At 38.4% G+C, this 18,576-nt stretch overlaps 1 pseudogene; it reads left to right on the plus strand.

Moving 5' to 3' along the window:
• The first annotated feature begins 1,178 nt into the window (after nt 1-1,178).
• On the plus strand, nt 1,179-18,310 carry LOC116557372 (annotated as a pseudogene).
• The last annotated feature ends 266 nt before the right edge of the window (nt 18,311-18,576 follow it).

Below are 18,576 nucleotides of genomic sequence, written 5' to 3' on the forward strand. Positions count from 1 at the left end.
CTATATTATGTTTATTGATGATGAATTATCAGAAATGCTGAAGTCATTTAGTAAAGTTCATTGTAAAGTCACATTGAAGGTTTACTTAGCTCACTCTAGATTTTAATAACCGATGCTAAATATAAATCCCACATCATTGCAGTTTCATTGAAATTTGTATTAAGCATTTGCTAGAGATCTTAGGCGACTAATTACTACAGCCTTCAGTCCTAAAACCAAAGACATTGCTTTTTGCCAAGAGCCATTATAAAATACTTGCACAAAGCAAACAGTAGAAACAACACAATTTTGGAAATGTTAGAAGCAAAATTGGCCAAACAGCACATGTATGAGTCTAAACACAGGAAGCATATCAGAGCTGTTCTCATAAAAGAAAGTAGCATACTAATATACCACCATTTAAACCACAGTAGCTAAAGTGACACTCTTTAAGCAATGAGACAAGTACAAATGTGGGTATTTTTTAAATGACATGAGTTCAGGTGAGCCAGAATGGTCTGTAAGATTAATCAGATCATGTCATTCCCCTCGTTAAAGCCCTCCAACAGGTCCCTCTACACTTGGAAGAAAATTCAAACACGTTACAATGACTTTCAAAGCTCAACATGTTGTGGTCTTTGCCAAACCTTGACTTTCCTCCCTGCCATTTTCCCAGCCCCTTGTCTACTGAGATACTGTCACCTCCTGTCTGTTCTGGAATATGGCAAGCTCATTCCTACTTTATAGCGTTTGCACTACGTGCTCTGTTTGCCTGGCATGCCCTTCCAGTAAATCTTCACGCGGCTGGCTCTTTCTCATTGATCAGAAATTGTATCAAATGTCACCCTCTCAAAAGCAACCTTCCCAAATACCCAGTGTTAAGGAATCTCCCCAAACCTCTGCTCTTTAATTTCACATCAAACTATAAAGTAGTTATAACTCTATTTATAATATAAGCTCCATGAGATTACAGGACTTTTTAGTTGTATTCACCTAGGGCCTAGAATACCTGGGTTCCTGGCTCTTAACAGATATTCAATCAATATGTGTTGCATATATAAATAACTAAGTTAAGCAATAAACAGCCCAGTCTGCTCCTGAACCCAGTAGTTTCAGCAGTGCCTCCTGGTGTTGTATTTGACCAAATATAGAAAGTTATCACAAGACAAAAGTATGCCAGAGTTGCAGGGTCATTTATTATGCCGGCGACCACAGAGGACTCACGTCTCTCCAACCTGTGGTGGCAACAGGAGGGTGCCACGATTTTTTATACCCGAAAAACCACCTTGGGAGTGGGGGTGAGGGGCAGGGATGGGGATGAAAAGGCTTCAGACATTCCGAGGGCTAGTGGATTCTGTAAATTACCTCCTGGGCAGAGATGAGGGTGGGGGTCTCCGGACATTCCAAGGGATGGGGACTTTTGTCATTCCGTTTGTTACTTAAGTGGTTTACAGAAGTCAAGACAAACATTTGTTTACACATTATCTGGTTAAGGTGGAAATCACAGACCTTAGTTACTTATTACAAGTCGCAGGAGCCAAGATGGCATGGGTTAGGACTGCTTGCCTGTCAATTGCCGGTAAGCAAAGGCTAGCAATTCTGGCAGTTACTGATAAGAAAAGGTAAGCAGCTTTACATAGTTTTGTTCTATTTACAGAGGCCAAGGACAGTAGTTATTGTGAGGAGAATGGGGCAGCCATTTCAACTTATCTAAAAACAGTTTTGCATTTTATAAAATAGTTTTGCTCTGGTTCTGGCTCTAGGCCAGCACAATATCACACTGGCTTCCATTTTCTCAGACTTTCCAATAATTTTTAATACCTTGTTCCCTGTCTTAATCTCTTTCTGCTGTAAATCCCTAGAGTGATTACTGTTGCCTGCACTAAACACAGAGTTTACCAGAAGCAGTTGCAAGAACTAGACCCTCAAGGATAGAAATGTGGAATTAATTGTCTGATCTGATTGGATTGGAAGACAGGGATTTTCTGGTTACCATGAAAAATGAGACATCTGTAGTCCATGTGTTTGCAAGATGGTTGCTTAAATTATATCACCTGTGGTTTCCTAGGATGCAGTGCCTATTGCTGGCGTGGCTTTACCAGATTATCTAGCAATTAAAGTAGGAATGGGGAATACAACGACTGTCCTAAAAGGCTTAGAAAGAAGACAACAAGCTAAAGTTTTTCATTTTCATTTTACAACATGTTCAGAAAACCAGAGATCTCCTCCTTTGACTTGTCTCAACAAATCTCTTATAACCATAGCGTATGTACTCAGAAATCAATCAGAATATCATCCTGAAGAGTAGAGAATTACAATTTAAGTTTCATTCAGAGGTTTTCCAGACTCCTTCCGTGAAAAATAAAGAGATTGATTGGGAAAACTAAAGCTTAAGAACTGGAATAGGATCGCTGGCTGGGTTTAGATGTCTCTGAGCACTTGCAACTCCTCAAACTTCCTAAGTCTCCTTTAGCAGCTGCATTAGTTATTTACTAATACGTAACAAATTACCCCAAAACTTTGTGGCTTAAAACAACAAGCACTTATTATCTTGTGGTTTCTGAGGGTTGGGAATCTGATCCTAGCATAGCTGGGTGCTTCTGACTCAGAGTCTCTTGCAAGGCAGCCATCAAGCAATCCCTGGGGCTATAGTCATCTCAAGTTTCAGCTGGTGAAGGATTGACTCACTTCCCAACTCACTCACAAGGCTAGTGGCAGGCCATGGGTCTTCACTGTCTGTTAGCCAGAGATACCAGTTTCTTGCTACATGGATCCCACCAAAAGGAATCTCACAACATGACAGCTGGCTTCCCCCAAACAAGCAAGCAAAAGAGCCAGAGAGGATGTCCAAAACAGAAGTCATCATCTCTTTTTAATCTAATCTCAGAAGTGACATTCCATCACGTTTTACATGCTTTATTTATCATAAGTGAGCCACTAGGCCCAGCCCACACACAAGGAGAGGGTATAACCACCAAGAGGTGGGAATTATTGGGGGCTGCCTCAAAAGCAACTTAGCATGGCCACAGAAGTGGTCTCTCCTCTCTTTGCTGTGGTTCCTCTTGCCTTGCTTGAAGACATTGTAAGAACCTCATGTGACTTTACTAAGTTAAATTAAGGAGGCTAAGGCAGGGAAGACAAAATTAGGAGAAAGGAGTGGAGATGAGGTCAAGAGATCCCTAATCCTAAAAGGCCTTGAAGGTCAACTTTTTAGTTGACCTGGTTTCAAAGCAGTATGAGTCTATTTTTCTTCAAAATATGGTATAAATCCAATTTTAATTACATATTTATATGAAACAATTAAAAAAAAATAACGTCAAGTTTATTATTGCTATTTCCCTTCCAGTAAATTAACAAAACAGTGACATTAATATAGTACAAGCTGCTTGTGCACAAAAATGATGTTCACATTTTAGGCTACCAGTAGTGTCCCCTAGGTCATCTGAACAACTTCCCAGCCCTATTAACCCATGCAAAAAGCAATGTCATCTTCTTAACTACCATTCAAATCAAGTGTCTTTGGCCATGGATATATTTTTTAAGCCAATTCCACTAGAAAAATATAATATTGGCTGGGGATAGTTCATTTCTCTTCTAACCTTTATTCAATGGTACTATGCATAAATTTTAACAATGTGATTTGGGGTAAAAATTAGGAGGAATATCCTGATGAAATGTGGTATAAAACACAGGGAATGGTACGAATCAGTTTTTGTAATCATTTCTTCTGTAAAGTTTTAGGAATATGATGGATAACTTGTCACAATTGACCAAAGCCAATCTAATTGACTTCACAATAGTCAATTTCTCTTTGGTTACTCTCGATGCCTCCAAATATTAGAATTAGGTGAGAGCTATTACCTTCTGCCTTATATCCTTGCTACCAGGTACACTGTGATGAAAGCAAGCCTGGGACTTAATTCTGCTCTGTGTACAAACATTTATTGTCAAATTCTTACACCCTATCACACAAAAGCTAAGATGCCTATACAATATTTCTAGCCAACTACATGTCTCAGAAGCCATCACATCTCCAAAGAACACTGTTTTCAATATCACTTATGCTAACTAATACACTCCATTGCAGATTTAGATAGGGATATTTGAAATGCTGTAGTCAGCCATTTCTCTAATGTGGATTTCTGAAGAGTCTTTTAAGTGCTAATTAGCCACTTATGGAGTTTGGATTTCTGATCAAAAATACACTGACTTATGCACCAAGGGTTTTTTCAATAAATTACCATCGATTTAACAAAGCCTCAGCCCAAAATTAGCTAAATAAATCCTGCTTGAGAAAATAAAGGTTGACTAGTTGACATCCTGTGGTCTCCCTCTTTTTGTCTGGTGATTCTTGACTGCCTTACAACCTAGACTTGGGCAGTTTCCAGAAGGAGCTTTACATTGTCATCCTGAGTCGCATGATAAAATGAGCAATTTTAACTCCGGCCATCAGAGGTCAGTAAACCCCAGCTAATTCAATATTTTCCTTTTGAAAATTTTTTCTAAAACGAGCAGAGTTACAAATTAATTAACATGCAGTATTAGCAGAGTTTTTCTTCAGTCTTTAAAAAAGTAAGAGAATAATTCTCAAAAGAAACCGAAAGTATGCTCAGTTCATGGGCAGAAGACATCCTTCGCTGCCACCCCATCTTAAATAGGCATAGCTTAAAATTAAAGGTCTGCAAAAGCTCCAATAGAGGGAGCCTGGATTTAAAACAGGGATCCAACCATCATCACTTCCATTTGCAAGAAAGACATCAAACTAAAGCCGTTAAAAGAACGTAGATTTCTAAGCTAAAATATAATTCCTGTTATTTGCATATGTTACATTAGGTTCTCAAGTTTTCGTTATTTTAACCTCACAGTGATCTGTGAGGTGTGTAGGGAGGTGTTACTGTCTTTATAGACTAGAAAAGCAACACACAGCACTGTGTAACTAGCCTGTCTCGTTTCCAACCCATAATCTTCAGTATATTTACCTTCTCTCGACTAAACACATAATAAAGATACTTTATATCTTTATTATACCACTCATGCTTATTTAGGTCTTTCTCTCCAATAACAGTGACATTGTATCCTCCTTTGAGACAGAAATCCAGTGTATTACTTCTCTATCCCCTCACCATGACTTGAGTACAGTTAATCGGAAAATTTAATTTGCTAACCAAATAACTAAATTGAATTTGTGTTGTCTCCCTGTACACTCTATAAAACGCACACACACAGGCACGCGAGCGCACTGGTGGGCATCCAATCCAACCTGGCGAAGCACCTACTTGCATTTAAATGAAGCCTAAACAACGTCAAAGAAACCTACCTTTTATATTCTAGGCCACGACCAGGCGAGTAGATCTTCAAACAAGTTGATTTTGTACTCTACCAACAGAAACATATAAGCATTCATCCCTAATATACAGATACTTTCTTATTAATTATAAATATGAATATTAATATCAACTGAAAATAGAAAATGAATATTATGAAATAAAGATGCAATTTAAATATATTTAAATAATTACATATTTTATTTGATCTATAATGGCACAGAAACATTTTTGCTTGCTGTATTATAATATTTTGTGATTTCAATATGATTGAACATGTATGTCCATGTTCACAATTTATTTATAAATAAATATTTAAAAACATGAAACATACAAGAATAGTTTTAAAATGAGCTAAAAATGTGATAAAATATTTTAAATAATTATATGTCTTCTTTTAATGCTACAAAAACAGCTTTCTTGTGTTCCATTGTTTGTTTTTGGCTTACTGCAATTTAAAGGTCTAAATCTTTGTTGAATTTACTTGAATACTTAGACTCTTGGTTTAAATGGGTATAGTAGTTAGAAAAAGTAACTCCACAGAAATATGTTATAATATGTGCATCCTTCTGTATTTCAAATAGTGTGTTTAACAGTTTTGAAGTTTTTAATGTAAGGTTAGATTATCATTGTTTTGAATTTTATAATGTGGAGGGAAAGTTCACACTGGTGAAAAAAAGTGTCAATGCTACAATTTTCTCATCGATCAGCAATGCTTGCACTATTATTATCATAGCTGTTTGTAGGAATTCCTTTAAGCCACTGATCCATCGGGGAAGATTATTTTTGTTAAAGTAGGTAAAGTAATGCATACACCCACTGTACTGGGAACATGTCATCTCTTGTGTGTCAAGACACACTACAAATGAAGGAAGGAGTGAGACAGCTACAAGGGCAGGTGTCCAGGCTCCCATGGCTGGGAGGCTCTGCAGCAGCCTCCAGACATTACCCCTCCAAGCAGTTGGGACCATCCCAGGCTCTTTCCTGTGACTCGCTGAGGCAGTGGCACGCCTGAGCACTAGTGTCAGCTTTCTCTGACCTTCGCTATTCCTGTCCTTTTTGTAAACACCTACCTGAAATCAAACCCCTCCTGCTGAAATCAACACAGTAGTGTCCTTCTTCCTGACAGAATCATCACTCTACCTAAGGTTAAAGTCCTTTTTAAGGACCACCGTGTTCATTTCTGCTTGACTTCCTCTCTGACCCAGATGTAAATATTGTCATCACTTTAGCGTCTGTCCTTTTAGATTGTATATGTACATATGTACAGACACAAATGCAGAGAGTATCTTGTGTTTTTTTAGTATTTTTTTCTAAAACACGGTGGTATTATTGTGAGTGTTCTGTTTATCTATTGGTGCATAACATACAAAAACTTACTGTTGTAAAAAGACCAACATTTCTTATGCTCACATTCTGTGAGTCAAAAATTAGGGCAAGGCACCACAGGAACAGTGTGGCTGCTTCACAATGTCTGGAGCTTCAGTTGGGGTGGCTCAAAAGGATAAGGATGCCTGCGATTGTTTGACTGGGCCATATGTCCAGGACCTTGGCTGTTCACTACACGGCATCTGCTGGGACCATAATGTCCAAGATGCAGCCTCGCTCACATGCTAATTGCCTAGGCTGGGAATATATAAATGGCTGGAATATATGTATAAATATATATAAATGACTGGAATACCCAAGGCTGGCTGTGATCCCTTTCTCTCAGCATGACATTCTCAGGACAGCAGGATTTCTTACAGAGCAGATAACTTCTCCCTAGAGCAAGAGTTGCAATAATGTGTTCCAAGAAACCCAGGTGAAACCTGCCAAGCTTGTTAAGCCCCAGAATGATTCCTGCCACACGTTTCTGGTCCAGGAATTCATTTAAACCAGCCCAGATTCAAGGGAAGGATAGAAATAGAGGCAACCTCTTGATGGGGGAAATGGCAAGGGAAAGGATGGTGCCACTCTGGAGACAAGTTATCACAACGAATACCATTCTGTAACTACGTTTCGCTCAGCAGTAAGTCCAGGTGATCTGCCAAACTAGTCCATATACATCTACCTCATTTCTTCTCATCATTGTGTGATATTCACTAAGATTTTCTACAGTTTATTCAGACACTTGCTCCTTTATGGGCATATATACATGGTTACCATTTTTCTGTTTTAAAATCATTCTTGAACATATTTATTTTTGTCTATTTTCCAGTATTTCTGAGGCTAATACCGAGAAGTAAAATTGTATTTTTGGCACCAGAGAATAACAGCATATATAATTAAGAGCACTATCCAATTACCTTGTAAACCGGCTCTTCCAGTTTGTATTACGCCACGACTGCATCAATACTAGTTTCCCTAGTAATCACTTGATACTACCAAACTTATGAAGTGCGTGCCAATTTGAATTGTGAAAAATGATACCTTGTTCTTATATTGATTTTTATGTCCTTGATATGGTGAATGCATATTCATCGAGTTCGTTCTTCTGAGTTGCCTGTTCATATCTTTTGCCCAGCTTTTCATTATCATTTTTTATGTTTCTATTTGTTTATAGAAGCTGTTGTCTGCCCTGTGTTCTAATCTTCTTATTGTTACTTATTCAGAGCAGCTTTTGTTGAAAACCAGCACCCTAGCTACCTGATTGAAACTTAAATGAAGAGGGGAGCTCAGAGATATGAGGTTTGGGTCTTCGAGTCACTGCACCTACTTCTCAATTTATCCAAAGTTGTATTCCAAAATGAATCAGGATCCCAAAGATTCCCCAGACAAAATCCTATCCATGAAGTTACAAATCATGCCTTTGGCAGTGTTTTTTCAAAATTTGGTTCTCAATCAGTGACCTCAGAATCATGTGGATGCTTGTGAAAAATACAGATTTCTGGGCAATGCCCCAGGTCTACCACATCAGAATTTCATGGAGTGGAGCCTACTAATCAGCATTTTAACTAGCTATATTTACTACTCACCGCTAAAATTTAAAATCACTATCCCAATTACAAGCCAGCAAGTTATACTAAGAGAGGACAAGTTTCACTTGTCTTTTTATTTGTCTCACAGATTCTAGTTGACAGGAACTTAGGTGTTCTGACCAGCTGTCCAGTGCTGTCTCTAATATTTAACAATTTCTCCAGAAGGGCTAAAGTTGCTTGGAAAGGGTTAGTGCTGAGAATACTCACTCTGAGAGTGAAGTGTATTCATAATATGGATACATGTTCTTTCCTATAACTCAACTCTGTACTTAGTGTCAGAAGGAAAAGGCTTCCAAATATCTGCCTATAACCATATTAGACAGGAAGCACAGCTATAATTACACAATAAGCTCTTTCCTTTGTCTATTTTTTTCCTTGAGTGGTTTTAAGAACCAAACATTCTATGCTTATACAGTGGTCACTGATCAGGTTCTGGGTATTTGTACTAATTTTATAGCCTCAAACTACTACGTTTTCAGAGACAGGAAGTAACATAAAAAGTAATAAGGCATTACAATTTTCATTTATTCTTGACTTTTTTTTCATTTTTTACTTTCCCGTGTGTGTGTGCGTGTGCGTGTGCATGTGTGTGTGTGTGTGTTTAGATGGAATTTAGCTCTTGTTCCCAAGGCTGGAGTGCAACGGTACTATCTTAGCTCACCACAACCTTCACCTCCTGGATTCAAGCGATTCCTCTGTCTCAGCCTCCCGAGTAGCTGGGATTACAGGTATGCACCACCACACCTGGCTAATTTTGTATTTTTAGTAGAGATGGGGTTTCTCCATGTTGGTCAGGCTGGTCTCAAATTACGGATCTCAGGCGATCCACCTGAGTGCTGGGATTACAGGCATGTGCAACCACACCTGGCCTGTGTTCTTATAAAATTTCTTATTCGTATTACAAGATACCCTGAAACAGATCTTTAAAAAGCCCTCAACAGCAGAGGCACATAAGCCCAGGTTTGGGAAGTGGAAGTTTTCATTCTAATCCTTACTGTGCCTTAGTGTTTGGAGACAAGACAATTCAGTTACCCTCCCATCTTCCTGTCTATTCTGCAAGATGGATTGGGTAATCTGTGCCCTGTTCATCTCACAGGATCATAGTGAGGTAAGATTTGTCGAAGTATTTTATAAACACAAGCATGGTAGACGCATCTTCTATGCTTTTTCATGATACACTTATGAGAGGGCAGATTTTGGTTTATGACACATCCATTGGAAGCTGCATCCAAAGGAGTTTCCTAAAATTGTCTCCTTCAGGAGCTATGCTAAGTCTCACCTATAAAGTTTCCCCAAAGGAGAAATTGTAGAGACGCTGCACAAAACTGGGAAAGGAAAATTATTGAAGAATACACCAATAGTCAAAAAGTCTTTATCGATGCCTGCTAATTCCATACCTAAATAATTACCACTCTGCAATGGACTGAGTGTCCCCACCAAAATTCATATGTCGAAATCCTAACCCCCAAAGTGATAGTGTCAGTAGGTGAAGCTTTTGGGAAGTGATTAGGTCATGAGGGTAAAGCCCTCATGAATGGGATTAGTGCCCTTATAAATGAGACCCAAGAGAGCTTTCTCACCACTTCTGCTCTGTGAGAACACAGTGAGGAGACAGCCCTTCGTAAACCAGAAAACAGGCCCTTACCAGCCAGCACCTTCATGTTATACTTCCCAGCCTCCAGAGCTGTCAGAAATGAATTTTGTTTAAAAGCCACCCAGTCTATGGTAATTTGTTATAGCAGTCTGGCTGGACTACGACACATTCTTAAATTCCATACCTTTCCCCCAGTCTTAACAGCCTAAATTTTTGTTTCTGTAACTCTGTCTCGATGTCTCATGTTTTAGCTTTTTCTTTTACCCTGCCCTATACACAACATGCACAAAAATACTATGCAAAAGGAAATTAGAACTCAAAATAAATCAATACCTAAGATGATTATTTTTAAATTTTAAAGTGGATAACAAAATGGCATTTATCAAATAGGGTGTTATTCCTATATATGGCAAGAACTCTTGTTAGGTGTTTGTACTTTGAGGGGTAGAAGGGAAGCATACGTACTTTTCCTGATTATGGAAGTAGTTTGCGTTTATAGGAAATGGGAAGAAACTATGTAAAGAAAATAATTCTTATATAATATATAATTTTTAGTAATATCATGTATCCAAGGTTAATTGTGTTTAACATTTTAATATATTTCTTCCAGATAACTTTCTATATAGAGAAATAGACTTGCATATATGTTTTAAAATTAGAATGAAATTGTATGTATACTATTAGATCTTCATTTTTTTAATTTAGCATTTTTATTATGATTATAGTTTTATACCCTTAATTATTCTTCACAGTCATGATTTTAACTGTTTTTATCTTACTTCATTGTATGGAGGAATTGTGATGTAATTTTTTATTCTCCAGTTGTTGGACACGGTAACATAATAATAACTACCACTTATGGAACACTTAGAAAGTGCCTGTGATTGTGGTAATAACCTTAGTTACATTATCTTTTTATTCTCACGGCTGGGTTGAATTATATGAATTATCCAGTATGTGACTGGTTTTGACGTACGAAAGCGGTAATTTCATATGATTCAACCTCGTACACATTATCATTATACAGATACCAAGTTTTAGAGGTTAACTACCTGCCCAGATTGCACAGCACGTGGGGAAGCTGGGGTGTGAACCCACATTTGTCTGACTCCAAGTCCTTAATCTTTACCACCACTATGTTATTATAAGTTATGGAATTGGGATTGTTATAATTTTTTTTTTTTTTGAGACAAAGTCTCGCTCTTGTTGTCCAGGCTGGAGTGCAGTGGCACAGTCTCGGCTCACTGCAACCTCCACCTCCTGGGTTCAAGCAGTTCTCCTGCCTCGGCCTCCCAAGTAGCTGGGATTACAGGTGCCTGCCACTACGCCCAGCTAATTTTATTGCATTTTCAGTAGAGATGGGGTTTCACCACATTGACCAGGCTGGTCTTGAACTCCTCACCTCAGGTGATCTGCCCCTCAAAGTGTTGGGATTATAGGCGTGAGCTACCACGCCAGGCCATTATAATTATTTTTTAAATAAATCCTCTCCCTTCTGTTTTTATTAATGTACATCCTTCCAATTAAAATAATGTTGCTTTAATTTAACTTCCTTAAATATATAACACCATGATGATCGGAAAGATTCCTTCTTTTCCTGTTTGCTTATCTAATACTTCTGTCCTTTGTTTGAAATCTACCCAAATTAAGCAAATGAAATCACGTCGAACTCTAACCATAAGAACATTGCAGAGCACTTCCCTTTAGGTTCAAGACACTCCCTCTTTATTCTTTTATTCTCTGATCTAACTCTTCAGATTACACATGTGGGTCACTTCTGTTTACTATAATGCTGTAATAGGCTTGGACATAATTCCACACAGTCTTCCTGTGTACAGCCAAGACCAGAGAAGTAGGGATAATGAAAAGTCAGTCATCAAGCGTGTACTCTGGGCCATTCGTAATGCAAAGTACTTCACACATTATTTTGCATTCTCACTGTAATCCCATGGAATCAGACTTACTATCCTCATTTTACTGATGAGAAACTGAAAATTAGATGTATCCATTTGCTTGCAGGTACACAGAAAGAGACAGAGCTAGGATTTTAATCTGGGCTGGACTCCTGGGAAGATGCTGATTTTGTACAATAATATTGGACAGAAATATTTAATTCTCTCAGAAAACAGAAACCAAATCATGCATGTTGAGTTTCAGTCATCTAAACATATCTTAAATGTCCTGAATTCTTGCTTGGATGTTTGTCTCTCAGCATAGTAAAATGTCTTCTTCTGCTTACCTCCACACTTTTCTGCTCAGGTTCCCCATCTACAGTGCTTTTGCTAGACTAAGTGTGTGACTTTAATTCGCTGAGCGTTGATTTACTGATCTACAAAATTAGATTGAATTCAGTTTTAAAACTCTACAAGTCTGTGTGTAAGAAGGAAGAAGACTCAGCATCCATTAGACAAAAGGAAACAGGATAACTACATCGGTAGTTTGTAAATTACAGCATTTTTCTTAACATTTTCTCCTATGCTAAGAAGAAGCACAAATTCACTGAATATGATGTATTGCAGGATCATCTGTAAATACACAAGGTCAAGGTGAAGTGAAATGAAATTTGTAACATAGAACTGAAGAATATGCAATGTGTCTATAAGGAAGCTACTGCACTACATCAGTTGTTACTGCTTTTGCTTTTGATTGGTGGATGGTGGGGGGGTCGTTTTTCTTGTTGTTTTGTGTCAACACTAGTTCTAGAAGAAGACAAACTTGAATTCTGGAATCAGATCCAGCCCGTTTTTTAAACTCATATGATCCCTGATATCCCATGGTGTTAAACACATTTTGAAAAAAAGCTCTGGCATCGTCCATTTAATTAAACCACTTTTTCCTTCTGTAGCTATGGGAAAGTCAATTTTAAGTGGCATACTTTTACCTAGTTCATAATTATTTTATTATGTAGTTTGTGAATCGAAGTACCATGCTTTAAGGAAAATCCATTTATGTTGATAAGATTCCTATTCCTCTCTAAAATAACAAAATGTTGTGATATCCAGGAAAATGAGCTTGTCATCATTTAGAAAAGGACAGGAGGAGAATAAGAGTCTCCAATGTCTATAAATATTCTCTCAGAACAGCCTCTAGCTACCTTCACAGTCAGAACTACCACTTAAACCTTGAGAGCTATGAGGTGACCCTAACTAAAAAATAATGGAAAGGAGAGTTGAAGAAGATGGAAAATATAGTCTGATTGCATCTTAGGTTGGCTAGAATATTGCCTCTTATGTAGAAGAATACATGTTATAAAAGGGATGTAGCAGCTGATTGCTTGATCTCTTAACCTTCTGACATTTCATTTTAGAAAAATAAAATTTATGTGACATGTGCAAGGCTCAGCTAACAGAGTAGTAATGACATGGAAAAAATGAAAACTGTGGAGTATGTATTGGGCAGAAAGTAACAGAATAAAAGAGAAGCCAAATACAGCATCATTGTAAAGGAACAGTTTTTAAAAGAATATGATTCAAAGGTTTTCGTGGCATAAAGGATATGTTAAATTCCCCTGTACAGTCATTACATCAAGCTGCAAGCCAAAAACCGTTCTTTTTGAATGAGAATATTCATGTTTGGCCTGTGGTTAATCAGTATAATCAGACATATGACCAAAAAATATACAAATGTTTTTATGAATGAGAAAGAAATAGGAAGAAAGATCCTTGGAAAACCAATATGATAGAGGAGAATATGTTTGCATATTTCCAAACAGCATCTGGGGGCTAAAGGAAATACACAGCTTATGAACCATAAGGGCTGCCATGTATAGTGAGGGGCTTCAGGGAAACCAGGCTTTTTGCTAGGGTGGTAATGCTGGTTATTTCTGTGATAGAGTTCATTCAAGCAGAATGAAAGGACCCTCATTTAGGAACTTACGTGTATCTCATTAAAGCGATAATGAAAAAAGTGAAGACATTTGCATTTGAGCCATTTTAGGACAGGCTAAGATTACAACCTGAAAGGCAAGATGAGTGTGAGTTATATGAGTGATACAGCACCTAAAGGAGCATCCCAGGTCAAAACTCCAGAGAAGCAAAAAGCTCCTGTAAGGAATCAGAGGGCTTTCCATGGACGCTTCGTATGAACTGTTTGCTTCATGAGCAGCAGTACGGTCCAGTGAAAAGGGTATCTCCTTGAGAGTCACACAGAGCTGGGTTCGCATTCTGGTTCGGACATATTTGCTGCTTAACTTCCTCATCTGTAAAATGGGGATAATGTACTTATTCTGCAGGGTGGTTATGTTAACTAAGGTAGTAGCCATGAACAAAGTACCTAACATGCAGTAGATGCCCATGAATTTACATCGCTGTCTCATCAGTAATGATGCTGGTCGTCATTTCGAAGCCATTTAACTTTTCACAAATACAAGCAGGCTATCATTTCTGACTCAGACCTTTATCCTGTGCTTTATCCTCCAGCACTCTGTGCTGGAGATCCTAGAAAGGTAGAGGTAGAAAAGAAAAAGAAACTTAGTCTGTAACCTTTACTCCAAAAAACCGTCATTGGAAATATCCTTAAAAAATGAATATTTCCCTTTTTAAGAACAAAGGTTCTTAAATTGGGTCTTTCTAGGCAGGTGAGTGCCTTGTAAAGAACTACTCCCTTTCTTCTTAGTCACTACTTCTTAACCTTTCTTCATCATTGCCTTTGCCTCCCACCAGCCTTTTAGACATTTTTTTACTAATCATCACTCTCATAATATTTTAATATAATAGGTAGACTGCATATCTGTGCTCATGTATAAAGAATAAGGTATTTTTTGCCTCCCAGTTTTATCAACCAAGTTTCGGCCCACTGGGGATGAGAGTCACATAGTTGAGAATACATGTTCAGTTTCTTCTGTCCCCAACCACTTCTGCTGTCACCATCGTGCCCCAAGCCAGGATTTGCCTATGTTGAGCTTTCACCATAAGTCAGGGGTGCTGACACCAGTGAATCTGTCTTCACATGACAAACAATAAAAAGAGGAAGATAGGAGAAAAGTCAAGTGGAATTTCAGAAATAAGGTTTTACAGACAGACACAAGCCAAAGGGAATGAAATCACCAGTTAAGACAGAAGACTGAATCACTGCTCAGGACTATCAAACCCCAAAACTTAATTCATGCCTACCCCTACAGAAACTCATAGTTCAGATTGGAAAGGAAATGGGATCTTAACCACTACTGTTCTGATTTTTTCCTGCCATCTTTCTTTTTAATGTGCATGCGCCCATGTGCGTGCATTGTAAAACAAGTGTAAATTAGATATTAGTTGATATTTCCCGTTAACAAATGGTTTTGGATACTTCTAGTATCTTCTACATTGTTAGATACTCACTCAGCAATGTGCTCCGTTCAATCCAACCTCCAGATGCAATGTTTTCATTCCTCTTCAAGCTTACTAATTTCTTATAACTTGCTAAATCTCTAAAACTGATGATTTAGGGAATGCCATAATAAGCAACCCCTCCTATGTGATCAATTTGCACTTGATTGACATTTAACCAAGAAAATTCAGTGTCTGTATGTGTGTTGGAAATATTATTACATCATGACACAGGTAAAAAAAAGTCTTGTCATAGGTAATTAGTGTGCACATATACTGCTTTCCCTAATGAGGTGATTTAAAAGTACCTTCCCATATCAAACTTTGAGAAAATTATCTGTAGACTGATTCTTTTTGGTTGCTATGATATGTTGGATTAGGCATGATTTTCTCTCATGCTGGCATTTTAACTTGAATTAAATTCTTTGCTGAGTTTTCCTAACAACAGTATTGTGAGGAATTAATTTGAGGAACAATGACAGTGTAGATTCGGTCAGTGCAAGCTATATCCTTAGGCCAATAAGTAACAGGATTTTCTGTACCTTCAAAGACAGAGAATCCTAAACCAGGAACCTAGGATTTCATGATTAAGCAGGATTAAGTTAACTGCCCTGAACTTCTTGAAGCATGAAGTTCTCAGTTTGATTTCTTAGCCCTTTGGACTGGAGTAGGTGTATGGTATATCCCTTGTGAAGTCTGTGTTTCACTGGGCTTTAAGCAATGACTGATGAAGGATCAAAAATAGTTCCAATTTGAGTTGCAAAAAAAGAAAAGTGAAAGGGACGTGGAAATCAGTACTCACACCACTGCTAGGAATCAAAATTGCTACTTCATTTTTTTTCTTTTTTTTTTAAATTGTACTTTAGGTTCTGGGGTACATGTGCAGATCATGCAGGATTGTTGCATAGGTACATACATGGCAAGGTGGTTTGCTGCCTTCATCCCCTCGTCACCTATATCTGGTATTTCTCCCCTCATTATCCCTCCCCACCCCCACTGTCCCTCCCCTAGCCCCCCAACAACTGACTGCAGTGTGTCATGCTCCCCTCCCAGTGTCCATGTGTTCTAATTGTTCAACACCCAACTAGGAGTGATAACATTTGGTGTTTGGTTTTCTGTTCTTGTGTCAGTTTGCTTAGAATTATTGTTTCCAGATTCATCCATGTCCCTGGGAAGGACAGGAACTCATCGTTTTTTATGGCTGTGTAGTATTCCATGGTGTGTATGTGCCACATTTTCTTTATTCAGTCTACAAGGAAAAGGTGGCAGTATTTATCAAAAGACTAAGGGAGCATACCCTATAACCCAAAAAATGGATGTCTAGAAATTTATCTTAAAGAACTGACAATGAAGAGGCCTGAAGATTTACAGTAAGGATAATAGTTGCAAGATTATTTATAATTTTTTTTTTGAGACGGAGTCTCACTCATCACCCAGGTTGGAGTCAATGGCGCATCTTGGTTCACTGCAACCTCTGTCTCCTGGGTTCGAGTGGTTCTTCTGCAACAGCCTCCCAAGTAGCTGGGACTACAGGTACACACCACCACACCTGGCTCATTTTTGTATTTTTTGTAAAGATGGGGTTTCACCATATTGTCCAGGCTGGTCTCAAACTCCTGACCTCGTGATCTGCCCACCTCTGCCTCCAACAGTACTAGGATTACAGGTATGAGCCACTGTGCCCTGCCTATGATTATTTTAACGTAAGCCCCTAACTGTCTCACTGTGGGGAAATGAATACATAAACAATGGCAGATCTAAATATTTCCATACAAACAAAGGTAACAAAACTAAGATATCAATTATAAGTGAAATACGCCAGTCACAAAAACGCAAAGGCCATATGAGACCACTTATATGAAGTACCTAGAATCATCAAAATCACAGATACAGGAAGTAGAATGGTGATTGCTAGGGGCTGGAGGGACCGTGGAGCAGAGAGTTGTTATCCAATGCGTACAGGATTTCAGTTTTGCAAGATGAAAAGAGTTTTTGGAGATGTGTGCAGAACAACACAAAAGTACTTAACGCTACTGAGCTGTACCCTTAAAATGGTTAAGATGGTACATTTTATGTTATGCATATTTTGCCACAATTAAAATTTTTTAAATCTTAATAACTGTATCTTGAAGGTGACATTTTGAGTAGTTTTAATTTTCTTCATTTGTCTAAGCTTTCTAAATATTTCCTGAAAACCATGTATTTTGTTTGTAATAAGTGGGGGATCTAGTTATATGAAAAAAACACTCATTCCTTCTTTAGTTGATAGGTTTAGTAGCTGATAGCTTTGTGTGATCAAAGATGGAGATTTGGTTATTGTCCCTGTGGAACGTATTTTCTTTACCTGGGTAAAGAATGTTCTCGCTGCCATATACCTCCATACTTAGCTACAGAAGATTATACACACCCTTCAAGACCCAAGTTGAGCCCACCTTCCTTAAGAAATATTCCCTCGTGACATCAGTGAGAATTTACTCTCATTTTTAAAGCACCTGTAGTAATAGCAATAATAATAACACCTAATCTTATTTGGGTGTAGCAAGCACTGTAACAAGCACCAAGATGAGCACATCATTTTGTCTTTAAAAAAATCACACATTTACCTCTCAAGCTCGGGGTTGGTGTTTGGTTGGTGGGGCTCCACACAGGTTCAACATGTGTATGGAGGAGGGTTATTTCTATTGGGACCCATCTGCCCTGGCCACGGCATGATATTCATCCACAACGATTGCCAGGCATTCATATCTTGTAAATCTAAATGTCATTAAAACTTCAAAAAAGAAGCACGGTCCTTGCAAGGTCAGGTGGACTAAAGCATTCCGGAAAGCAGCTGGTGAAAAGTTTACCGTGGATAATTCATTTAAATATGAAAATTGTAGAAATGAACCTGTCAAATACCAGTGACAGCTATGAAATAAAACTACTGATGCAATAAAGACAGTTGAAGAGATCAAACAGAAACACTGAACTAACTTTACAATGAACAGATTGAAGAAAAATAGAGGTACAGAAAGTTCAGGATATATCAAAGAAGTCAAGCAAAACATCCATCTTACCAGAGTCCCTCTTGCAGGCAAGGGAAAGCAGTTGGAAGAGAAAATCATACAGCAATTACAACAGGATGTAGATGTAGAAGATGCTTCTTAAAAATCTCACTGCACCATTTCTACATGTACATTTGAAAATGTCCTTTGAGGGCTGGGCGCGGTGGCTCAAGCCTGTAATCCCAGCACTTTGGGAGGCCGAGGCGGGTGGATCACAAGGTCAAGAGATCGAGACCATCCCGGTCAACATGGTGAAACCCCGTCTCTACTAAAAATACAAAAAATCAGCTGGGCATGGTGGCGTGTGCCTGTAATCCCAGCTACTCAGGAGGCTGAGGCAGGAGAATTGCCTGAACCCAGGAGGCGGAG

The sequence above is a fragment of the Sapajus apella genome, unplaced genomic scaffold, assembly GCF_009761245.1.
Source record: "Sapajus apella isolate SASKATOON/1434 unplaced genomic scaffold, GSC_monkey_1.0 scaffold2, whole genome shotgun sequence".
Taxonomy (NCBI): Eukaryota; Metazoa; Chordata; class Mammalia; order Primates; family Cebidae; genus Sapajus; species Sapajus apella.